The 13,124-nt window shown below is 32.6% G+C and overlaps 1 protein-coding gene across 3 annotated transcripts in view; it reads left to right on the plus strand.

Moving 5' to 3' along the window:
- Positions 1 to 13,124, plus strand: part of ZBTB20 (zinc finger and BTB domain containing 20) — a 1,237,294-nt gene that overhangs the window by 172,833 nt on the left and 1,051,337 nt on the right. Inside the window, exon 1 of one of the 3 annotated variants that reach the window (XM_040339123.1) lies at positions 371 to 553. The exons of the other annotated variants lie outside the window; for them this stretch is intronic. The gene's annotated coding sequence lies outside the window, so the exon portion shown is untranslated. Of the gene's footprint in view, positions 1 to 370; positions 554 to 13,124 lie in introns of those variants that run through there. 3 annotated transcript variants of the gene reach the window in all.

The following is a 13,124-nucleotide window of genomic DNA, read 5'->3' on the forward strand; positions in this document are numbered from 1 at the left end:
TAATATATAATCAGTGCTGAAAAAAAAAAAACAATACAAGAGCAGCGGAGAAAAAAAAAAAAAAAAGAAAAAAAAAAAAAGGTGGGGCTGCATGCTCTCTAACTGTTTGTGTCCTGGTCCTTTTTGGCTGGTATCTTTCCCAGTGTGTTAGTCAAGCAGTGTTGAACCTGTTGCTGCAGTAGCCGAGTTAGTATTTTGCTTGCTAGATAGAGGAAGGAGGGCTGTCTGGTGTCTGGTAGGAGGGCATTGTCTGTGTCTTTCTCCCTCTATCACACACACACATACTCTTGCTCGTTCTTTCCCTCTCTCTCTCTTCCTCTTTCCCTCTCTCTCTCTCTCTTTTTCCCTCTCTCTCTCTCTTCCTCTCTCTCTCTCCCTCTCTCTCTCTCTCTCGTCTCTGTGGTTTGTAAGGTAGGTTGCAGTGTGTGTATATACACAACATCAAGAGCAGGAAAATGGACTCATTAGGCAGGCAGGCAGTCATTACCACTCACACTGTAGTTCCAGGGAGACTCCGATTTTGAGAAGACAAACTCATCTCTGGGGGAACAAGGTAGGCCAGTTAACTTTAAGAGCGAAAAAATTATATATAAAAAAAAAAAAAATTACCGGTTTTTATTTCTCCCTTATTTCTTTTCCCATTTGCTATTTGTGTTCTTTTTTGGATTTCCTAAAGGAGTAGAAGCAAGTTGCAGTTTCCTTTTTACCACCCTTGATAATGTTGCTGTTTTTAATGGGCCTACTCCAAAATTTGCTATTTTATTTTATTTTTTATATACCCTCGTCCTTGACCAAGAGATTTGTGTTTATGGGTGTGACTGCTTGTGGCTTTTACTTTTTTTTTGGGGGTGTTTTTAAAAACATTTACGTATTTTTTTTTTTTCCTCTCTTTCGATCTCTCCTAAAAAAAAGAAAAGAAAAATCAGTGACTCGTTTAACTGTCCCTTTTTTTTTATTTTGTTGTTTTCTTTCTGTCCTTTTCGTGTCTCTTGTTTATTTGAGCCAAATAATAATATGCATCTTAATTTGTGTCAGGATGTTCCTCAGATAATTGCAAACTGTTTTCAGCTTTATAACGTTCCTCCGGCACTCGTGTTTATCCTTTTTTATTTTATTTATTTTTTATGCCTGTATTGAAGTTTGCAAAATGTGAAAAATAAAGAAAGACTGAAACAGGTTGTTTTTACGTTGAACTTTTTTTCTTTCTTTTTTTTTTTAACATATATTTATTTTGGACAGAAGCTGTGACTGCATTCCTCCCACCCCCAGATTTTTTATTTTTTTTATTTTTTTTTACTTCTAGCTGTGTTTATTTTGAAAATGGATGAGAGAATTAAAATGGATTTAATATTGTACATGTCAGCTTTCAACTTTTTTTTTTTTTTTTTTCCCTCTCTCTCCGAGTTTATGTTTCTCTGGTTATTGTGGAAAATGTGATATGAAATGAAACTTTGTAACAGGTAGTCTTGGAGAAGTATTAGGTGTGTCTGGCAAGAAAAAAAAAAGGGGGTGTGTGTGTCATTGTCCTTGCTATAGAGACCTTTTTAATATGTAAAGCCATTTTGTGAAGAGGGTAGAGAGGGAAAAAAAAAGTAGATCTAAGGGCCGAGGCTTATTTTGTGAATCATCGAGGAAAGGGCAGCATATTTTCTCCTCTAGCCTGTGCCAGCTCTGGGTCATTGTTTTTGGATTTTTTATTTTTTGTTTGTTTTTCGGCAGAGTTGGAGCAGTTTTAGAGGACAGGGAAACAAATACACTGGAAATAAGCTTTTTTTTTTGTGTGTGTGTGTGTGTGTGTGTGTGCCTAGGCTCTTCTTCTCAGATCTCTCCTGGAGTGGAAACTGTTGCAACTATGAACACGGGTAGTGGCAGAACTATTGCCTAAAGTGTTGTGTGTATGTGCATGTATATACACATAAATATATATATATATATATATATATATATATATATATATATATATATATATATAATTTTTTTTTTAAGTGAGGGTGTCAGTCAGTAAAAGTAGAATGATATTTCCCCCACTTGAAATCTTTTTATTTATTATATATTTATTTATTTTAAAGTGAGAGTGTCAGTAAAACTAGAAAGATATTATCCTACTTAAAATCATTTTATTTATTTTTTTATTTTTAAGCGAGAGTGTCAGTAAAACTAGAATGATCTTATCCTACTTGGAATCATTTTATCATTTTATTATTTTATTTATTTATTTTTAAAGTGAGAGTGTCAGTAAAACTAGAATGATCTTTTTCCTACTTGGAATCATTTTGTCATTTTATTATTTTCTTTATTTTTAAAGTGAGAGTGTCAGTAAAACTAGAAGGATCTTTTCCTACTTGGAATTATTTTTTATTTTTATTTATTTATTTATTTTTTTAAAGTGACAGTGTCAGTAGAACGAGAAAGATATTATCCTACTTAAAATCATTTTATGTGTTTTAATTATTTTTTAAAGCAAGAGTGTCGGTAAAACTAGAATGATCTTTTCCTACTTGGATTAATTTTTTTTTAATTTTTTTTATTTATTTGTTTTTTAAAGTGACGGTGTCAGTAGAACTAGAAAGATGATATCCTACTTAAAATCATTTTATTTGTTTTAATTATTTTTTAAAGCAAGAGTGTCGGTAAAACTAGAATGATCTTTTCCTACTTGGAATCATTTTATTTTTATGTTATTTATTTATTTTTTAAAGTGACAGTGTCAGTTAAACTAGAATGATCTTTTCCTACTTGGTATCATTTTATATTATTTTTTTATTATTTTTTTTTTAAAGTGACAGTGTCAGTAAAACTAGAATGATATTTTCCTACTTGGAATCATTTTATTATTTTATTTATTTATTTTTAAAGTGAGAGTGTCAGTAAAAGTAGAACAATCTTTACCTACTTGGAACCAGTTTATTTTATTTATTTATTTATTTGTTTTTTTAAAGTGACAGTGTCAGTAAAACTAAAATGATATGTTCCTACTTTTAAATTATTTTATTTATTACTTATTTTAAAGTGAGACTGTCAGTAAAACTAGAATGATCTTATCCTACTTTGGAATCATTTTTTTTAAAGTGACAGTGTCAGTAAAACTAGAATGATTTTTTCCTACTTGGAATCATTTTATTTTATTTATTTACTTATTTATTTGTTTTTTAAAGTGACAGTGTCAATAAAACTAGAATGATATTTTCCTACTTAAAATTATTTTATTTATAATTTTTTATTTTATTTATTTTTTAAATGAGAGTCTCAGTAAAACTAGGATGCTATTTTCCTACTTAAAATATTTTTATATATATATATATATATATATATATATATATATATATATATATATATATATATATATATATATATATATATATATATATATATATATATATTTTAAAGTGAGTGTGTCATTAAAACTAGAATGATATTCTCCTACTTGATATTGTAATCTTTCATTCTTTTTCTTTTTTTTTTTTTTTAACGTGAGAGTGTCATTAAAATTTTATTTTCCTACTTAATATATATTTTTTTTATTATTTTTTTTACTCTAGGCCTTTTCCACTGTGCAATAATGCATTACCAACTTCTGTCCTTTATGATAAGCATTCAGTAGTTAGTGGCCCCTTTTAGGTGAGTGGTCTCTGGCTTCACAGCTAGCAGATAAAGTATGTCAGGTAGCTGGGAAAAAAAGTTCTACCCATACATTATACAATTCTCTTGTACAATTGTCTTTTTTTGGTTTAACAAAACAACACCTAAACACTTTTATTTCAATGCAAAGGAAATTAAATCAGAAAATTGTATAATGTATGGACAGCAGTGTTTCTTTCTGTTTTGAACATGTTTTTTTTTTTTTTTTTTTCTGACATTACTATCATGTCCGGCACCGCAGTTATATTTAGCATTTATATCACTGGCCCCTTATCTTGTTTTATAAAAAATAAAAACACTGTAGTTTTAAAGCCTCTTCTTTTTTTTTTTTTTTTTAAGTCAGTGCCAAATGTTGTACTGGTAACTGACGAGGCGTGGGATATATTATGTAAATATAGACTGGACCCGATGAGTATAGTGGAAAACTACAGCCTTTGGCAGTACTAATCAAAAGTGGAACAACAACTGGATTTATCAATTCACTAAGATTTGTAATGTGACTGTTTTGTATCTTTCTTTAAAAAAAAAAAGACAAAAAAAAAATTGCTTTGAATTTCATATAATATAATATAATTATATCATATATATGAAGTACCGGTATATAAGCCAGTGTTAAATTATTTTTTAAAGGTTACTTTGCCTTCTGTGTAGTTTGCATAACTTTGGCCTAGGCTTCATTATTATTGAAAAAAAAGAAAAAAAGAAAAATGGGCCGTTGCTAATCCTTCAGACAATTATTACCACTGTTAATACTTTTTATTATTATGTGAAATAAGTCTTCATACATGTCACATGTTCTCGTGGACAGTTAAAGGTTTTTTTTTTTTATTTTGTTTTTTAAGAAGGACCTTTGTTTACTACACCGCAACGCGGCGGCCGCGACGGCAGGCAAAGTATTTATTTTTTTTCCAAGAAAAAGCTGTAACTAAGATTTTAATTTTTTTTTTTTTGCAACAGATGATCGTTTGTATCGTGTGTCATTCTGCTTTATTATATTATACTGTAGTGTAACTTTTTTTTGGCACCCCCCCAAAGCCCGTCCACACCCCTTTTTCTAACCCATTGTAACATAATGCTAGAGCAAGTGATTCATCTTTTTTTTTTTCTTGGATGTGGTCACTATATCGACTAATCAGAAATCACCTGGCTTTGTCTTTTTTTTTATTATTATTTATTTATAATATTTCAATCTTTTAATTATTAAAGTTTCAAGGCTCCCTTGTCACAAGAGAAGATAATAATTTAGACACTTGGGTATTGAATACAATAAAGATATATATATATATATATATATATATATATATATGTATAGATAGATAGATAGATAGATTTATATATAGATATATATCTATATATATATCTATAGAGAGATATACATACATATATATATATATATATATCAATCAAACTATCAATTTAAATCAATAAATCATACAATTTTAAATCAATAGATTTTTATATATATATATATATATATATATATATATATATATATATATATATATATATATATATATATATATATATATATATATATATATATATATATATATATATATATATATATAAAAAATCTATTGATTTAAAATTGTATGATTTATTGATTTAAATTGATAGTTTGATTGATATATATATATATATATATATATATATATATATATATATATATATATATATATATATATATATAAAACTTATATATATATATATATTATATTATATTATATTATTATTATTTTATTTTTTTGAGGGTGTCTGTAAAAGTGGAATGATATTTTCCCACTTTAAATCATTTTATTTATTATATATTTATTTATTTAGCGTGTGTCTATTGATTAAAAAAAAAAATAATAGTTTTTACAGCCCATACCTATCCTGCTGAATATATTTATCTACTCGTTTATTATAACTGTTTATTCACTGATGTCTTTCAAGAAACGTTGGTGCAAACGGAGGAATTATTAATATGAATGACATTACCGAAACGTGTGTTATGAAGAGAAACTGCGTTCTTCCAAATTTGGAATATATATATAGCGACGGACAGATGCGGAGGGGTTGGAAAGGGGATATTAATGGCAATTTTTTTAAATATAATGTTTATTATTTATTATTATTATTATTATTATTATCCTAAACCTCAGCTCTGTGTTTTGACTAATTTGGGGCCTATATGCTGGAGGAACATCTGAAATACATTTTTTTTCCTACCTTTCCTGGAGAGATCAAGATTTTTCTTTTAAATTCACCTCGGGTTTTAATAGTTACTAATCTTTATGCATAAATGTATGTTTTTGGTACACATAAAGTAGCCTATAGGCTGGAAGAACATACAGTATGCAATACTCTTTTTCTACCCTTCCAAGAGTATGTTTGTTTTTTTGTTTTTTTATTTTTTTATTTAAAGCCACCTCCTGTTCTATTATTTAAATTTTTTTTGCAGAGATTTATGTTAAAAAAACTTTTTTTGGCATGCATAAAGTAGTCATTGGTGGCAACATGGTATCCATTTCATTAATGGCAGCTACTGGATTTTTTAATATTTTTTTTACCTTTTCTGGAGAGACCAAGAGTAAATTTTTTTTTATTTAATATCCACCTCCAGTTCTATTAGCTACTAACATTTTTTTTTCATAGATTTATGTTAAAATTAGTATTTGGAATGCATAAAGTAGCCATTGTTGGCAACAGTGTATCTATTTCATCAATGGCAGCTCCTGGATTTTTTTATATTTTTTATATTTTCTGGAGAGATCAAGAGTGTGTTTTTTTTTATTTAATATCCACCTCCATGGAGTTCTATTAGTTACTAAAAAAAAATTGCATAGATTTATGTTAAAAATTTCTTTTGGAATGCATAAAGTAGCCATTGGTGGCAACACGGTATCCAGTTCATTGATGCCAGCTCCCGGATTTTTATTATTTTTTTTTACCTTTCCTGGACAGATCAAGAGTGTGTTTTTTATTTAAATCTACCTCCTGTTCTATTAGTTACTAAAATGTATGTTACAATTTGTTTTTGGTACACATAAAGTAGCCATTGATGGCAACATGGTATCCATTTAATTAAAGCCAGCTCCCGGATTTATTTTTTATATTTTTTACCTTTTCTGGAGAGATCAAGAGTATGTTTTTTATTTAAATCCACCTCCAGTTCTATTAGTCACTAAAATTTTGTTGCATAGATTTATGTTAAAAAAAAATGTTTAGAACACATACAGTAGCCATTGGTGGCAACATGGTATCCATTTCATTAATGCCAGCTACCTGATTTTTTAAATATTTTTATACCTTTCTTGGAAAAATCAAGAGTATGTTTTTTTTTTTTATTATTATCCACCTCCAGTTCTATTAGTTACCAACATTTTTTTTTGCATAGATTTATGTTAAAATTTGTTTTTGGAACGCATAAAGTAGCCATTGTGGCAACACGGTATCCATTTCATTAATGCCAGCTCCCATATTTATTTATTTATTTTTATATTTTTTACCTTTCCTGGAGAGATCAAGAGTATGGCCCGGATTCAGATACATTGGTGTATCTATTGGCGGGCGTAACGTATCTCAGATACGTTACGCCGCCGTAAATTAGGGCGCAAGTTCCGTATTCAGAAAGAACTTGCGCCCTAAGTTACGGCGGCGTAACGTATGTGGTCCTCGTAAGCCCGCCTAATTCAAATCTGGATGATGTGGGCGTGTTTTATTTAAATTTCATGTGACCCTGCGTAATTTACGTTTTTTATGAATGGTGCATGCGCCGTTCGTGAAAGAATCCCAGTGCGCATGCTTGAAATTACGCCGCAAATCGCCCATTGCTTTAGACGTGAACGTAACTTACGTACAGCCCTATTCACGAACGACTTACGCAAACGACGTAAATTTTTCAAAATTCTAAACGGGAACGACGTCCATACTTAACATAGGATACCCCTCATATAGCAGGGGTAACTTTACGCCGGAAAAAGCCGAACGTATACAACGTAAAAAGTGCGCCGGGCGGACGTACGTTTCTGAATCGGCGTATCTACCTAATTAGCATATTTCACGAGTAAATATACAGAAGCGCCACCTAGCGGCCAGCGTAAATTTGCAGCCTAAGATACGACGATGTAAGACACTTATGCCGGTCGGATCTTAGGGAAATCTATGCGTAACTGATTCTATGAATCAGTCGCATAGATACGACAACGCAACTCAGAGTTACGACGGCGTATCCCGAGATACGCCGTCGTATCTCCTTTCTGAATCCGGGCCTATTTTTTTTTTTTTTTTGTTTTTTATTTCCACCTCCAGTTCTATTAGTTACTAAAACATTTTTGCATAGATTTATGTTAAAATTTGTTTTTGGTACTCATAAGGTAGCCATTGGTGGCAACATGGTATCCATGAAATTAAAGCCAGCTTCCAGAATTTTTTTCTTTTTATATACTTGTTAACTCATGCATGCTCTTATATCCTTTATGTACAATTTGTTGAATTTTGGAGGTTTACCTGTTTTTGCAATCCCTTGGGTAACAAACGGTTTCACCTGATGGAAGTGATATACCCAAAATTTGGCAGTAAAAACCTCAAACAATGTGACTAGCATCGTACATTCACATGACTGTATTTAAAAGTTATATATTACCGGCAGGGCATACAAGGTTTATTTTATTTTATTGTTTATCTCGAAGTTCCAGGGCTGAAAAGAATTGGAATCCATGCCAAAAATTTAACCCAAAATTTTGCCAAAATTTGTTAATCACATTTTATACATAGATTTAGGTTAGGTACGCATAAAGTAGCCTATAGGCTGGAAGGACATATGCAATACTTTTTTATACCTTTCCTGGAGAGATCAAGAGTAATGTTTTTTTTTTTAATTATTATTATTCAATTTAAATCCACCTCCAGTTCTTATAGTTACTAACATTTTTTTCATAGATTTCTGTTAAAATGTGTTTTTTGATACGCATAAAGTAGCCTATAGGCTGGAGGAACATATGCAATACATTTTTATACCTTTCTTGAAGAGATCAAGAGTATGTGTGTTTTTTTTTTATTTTTTATTTTTTTAATTAAAATCCACCTCCATTTCTATTAGATACTAAAGAAAATTGCATAGATTTTATTTTAAAATTTGTTTTTGGTACGCATAAAGTAGCCTATAGGCTGGAGGAAATTATACAATATTTTTTTCTACCTTTCCTGGAGAAATCAAGAGTATATATATATTTTTTTAAATTTAATATCTACCTACAGTTCTATTGGTTTCTAAAAAAATTTTTTTTGCATAGATTTATGTTAAAATGTGTCTTTGGTACGCATAAAGTAACCATTGAGGGCAACATGGGATCAATTTCATTAAAGCCGGCTCCCCGGATTGTTTGTTTTATTTAATATTAATAATTGTAATTATTATTCAATATTTTTTTAACTCATGTATGCTCTCTCGTATCCTTTATGTACAGTTTGTTGAACTTTTGGAGGTTTACCTGTTTTTTCGATCCCTTGGGTAACAAACGGTTTCACCTGATGGCAAAATTTGGCAGTAAAAAAAACAAACTCAAACAACGTGACTGGCAAAGCAGGAACAACGATTGTCTCTGGACAGCCGCACTCTCAACAAATTTGTAGCATTTTATTAAAAGAAGGACAGCACTACAAGTCACAGCAAAATAAAAATAAAACCTGACCGCTGACGCATTTCGCACTGAAACTAGTGCTTAGTCATAGCTGACTAAGAATGTGAGTGGCAACGTACATTCACATGACTGTATTAAAAGTTTTATACATTACTGGCAAGGCATACAGGGCCAGATTCACAGACAATTACGTTACTCCGCGGCGGCGTAACGTATCCCATTTACTTTACACCGCCGCAGGTTTACAGCGTAAGTGCCCGATTCACAAAGCTCTTACCTGTAAACTTGCGATGTAACGTAAATGCGCTTGGCGCAAGCCCGCCTAATTCAAATGGGGCAGGCACCATTTACATTAGCCCGAATGTTCTGCACATGCTCCGTTAGGAATTTTTTTTTAAATGCGACGTGCGTTACAGCGTTTCGTATTCCCAGACGTCTTACGAAAAAAAAAAAATTTGACATTCGACGCGGGAACGACGGCCATACTTTAACATGGCTGATCTAAAGATAAGCCATGTTAAAGCAGGTGTAACTTTGCGACGGGTAAAAACGACTAGCGGCGACGTACGGGATTGCGACGAACGCGCGGATCTTCGTGGATCGCCGTAACTAGTCATTTGCATATTCTACGCCGACCGCAATGGCCTCGCCACCTAGCGGCCGGCATAGAATTGCATTCCTAAGATCCGACAGTGTAAGTCAATTACACCTGTCGGATCTTAGGGCTATCTATGCGTAACTGATTCTATGAATCAGTCGCATAGTTAGGACGGGCGGATCAGAGATACGACGGCGTATCAGGAGATACGCCGTCGTATCTCTTCTGTGAATCTGGCCCACAAAGTCTATTTCTAAATTTTGTTTTATTGTTTGCCCCGAAGTTCCAGGGCTAAAAAGAGTTGGAACTCATGCCAAAAATGTTAACCAATTTTACCAAGTCGTCGTGCCTTTTCCATTGTGCTGTTTTCTTTTCTTTTCTTTTTTTTTTTACAAAAAAAATAAAACAAAACATTATAATCCTAATTAGATTCAGATATGGGAAACTGATACACCTGAATTCTGAAAATATATTTTTAGTTAGCCAACACAAAAAAAAAATACTTTTTTTTTCTTCTTCAATTTTCTATAGTCTTTTTGGGTGATTAGCGTGCGGCTTCAGTCCTTTCTTGTGGTCTGGATTGCAGCGTCCCGCTATGTACGAATCCTGCTTCTTAACCCCTTTCCCTGTCAGGGCCCACATTAGTAAATACATTACTGTAATACATTCTATACATACATTGTACTGTAGGAAAGCATTAGCTGTACGCATTATATTATATTATTAGTTAATACACAAATATGCAAATTTCTCTTGGCTGCTCAAGTTACCTACTTGGCACTGGTTCGAATTTTTGGACGTCTAGCAAGGGCCAAGTTCTTGCATTAACAGTGTTCTGTATGAAGTCATTTGCCTATCGTGGTAAACCCTTTTCACAAACAGATACCTTTTTATAAGCAAGTATATAAAAAATATAATAATTCATATTTTCTCAAATTTAAAGGCCAAATACTTTCTTTAATCATTACTTAACATTAGCTTTCGGTTACTAGGAAAGTTGCACACCTTTATGAAGTGAAGGTAAAAAAAGAATAATAAAAAAAAAGTGTGTGTTTATGTGTAATATATATATATATATATATATATATATATATATATATATATATATACATACATACTGGTATATAAATGATATAATATGTGTGTGTATGTGTATATATATATATATATATATATATATATATATATATATATATATATATATATATATATATGTGTGTGTGTGTGTGTGTGTGTTCTTTTATAGTCCAATATATATGTATATATATAATATATGTGTGTGTATTATATATATATATATATATATATATGCGTGTGTGTATTATATATATATATATATGTGTGTGTGTGTGTGTATATATATATATATATATATATATACCGATCAGCCATACCATTATGACCACTGACATGTAAAAGGAATACCTTGTTACAATGGCACCTGAAAATTGGTGGGATATATTAGGCAGCAAGTGAACATGTTGTCCATGAAGTTGATGCTTTAAAAGCAAAAAAAAAAAAGAAATGGGCATCGCAGTTTGTTGTGTATGGGGCTGTGAATCCCATGGTGTCCCATGTCCACATATATATATATATATATATATATATATATATATATATATATATATATATATATATATATATATATATATATATATATATATATATACTGGGGCAGATCCACAAAGATATTACGCGGCGTATCTCTTGATACGCCGCGTAATTTCAAATTCTGCACGTCGTATCTTTGTTTTGTATCCTCAAAACAAGATACGACGGCATCTCGGCTAGATCCGACTGGCGTACGTCTTAGTACGCCATCGGATCTAAGCTGCAATTTTTCCGCGGCCGCTAGGTGGCGTTTCCGTCGAATTCCGCGTCGAGTATGCAAATTAGCTAGTTACGTCGATCCACGAACGTTATGACCGGCCAGCGCATTTTTTTACGTCGTTTGCGTTCGACTTTTTCCGGCGTATAGTTAAAGCTGCTGTTATGAGGCGTACTCAATGTTAAATATGGCCGGCGTTCCCGCGTACAATTAAGATTTTTTTACGTCCTTTTGCGTAAGTCGTTCGCGAATAGGGATTTGCGTAGAATGACGTCACCGTCGCGAGCATTGGCTTGTTCCAGGTTAATTTCGAGCATGTGCACTGGGATACCCCCACGGACGGCGCATGCACAGTTAAAAAATAATCTTTGTTTACGTCGGGTCACGACGTATTAACATAAAACACGCCCCCATTACATCCATTTGAATTCCGCGCCATTACGCCGCCAAAGATACACTACGCCGCCATAACTTACGGCGCGAATTCTTTGAGGATTCTAAAAAAAATAATTGAAATTCAACGCAGGAACGACGGCCATACTTTAACATGGGTCGTCTAAAGTTAAGCCATGTAAAAGCAGGCTTAACTTTGCGACGGGAAAAAATTACTAGCGACGACGTAACGAACGCGAAAACCGTCGTGGATCGCCGTAAAAGCTCATTTGCATACCCGACACAGGAAAACAACGCAAACTCCACCCAGCGGTGGCCGAAGTATTGCAGCCTAAGATCCGAAGTCGTACGAAGCCGTAAGCCTGTCGGATCTTAGCCAAAAGCCGTCGTATCTTGTTTGTGAATCTGGCCCTGTATGTTTATATAAACTTTTCCACACTTTAACTCCTATATATATATACATACATAAAGGTGCGAAAACTTTTCGAAGACTCCTTGTGTAAGTGTATATATGTGTAGTAATGCATTTCATCGGTGCTCAACCTGTGGCCCTCCAGCTGTTGGAGAACTCCAAGTCCCACTACAAGAACTACAAGTCCCATGAGACATTGCAAGGCTCACAGTTCCCAAGTAACATGAATCCCAAGTAAGGATGAGCTCTAATGATAGGCAGTGAGACATTTCCCGATCTTTGCAGCCATGCATCGGGACAATGTCTCACTGCCTGTGCGGGCTCTGCGCATGGGCTGTGCGAATACGCCGGAGCTCATCCTTAATCCCAAGGCTGAGGCATGATGGGACTTGTTGTTCCACAACAGCCAGAGGGCCACAGGTTGAGCACCCATGATGTATTTCGTAACATTGTGTTTCAAAAGAGAATATTACAGAGTATTAAAAGCAGGTCATGCTTACTAGTTTTTATAAGGTAAATTAAAACCTGTATCAGCCTTTCTCAACCTTTTAAACACAGAGGAACCCTTAAAATAACTTTTCGGGAACCCCTGCTAATAATTTAAATATCTACAACTCATGATACATTAGT

The sequence above is a fragment of the Rana temporaria genome, chromosome 2, assembly GCF_905171775.1.
Source record: "Rana temporaria chromosome 2, aRanTem1.1, whole genome shotgun sequence".
Lineage (NCBI taxonomy): Eukaryota > Metazoa > Chordata > Amphibia > Anura > Ranidae > Rana > Rana temporaria.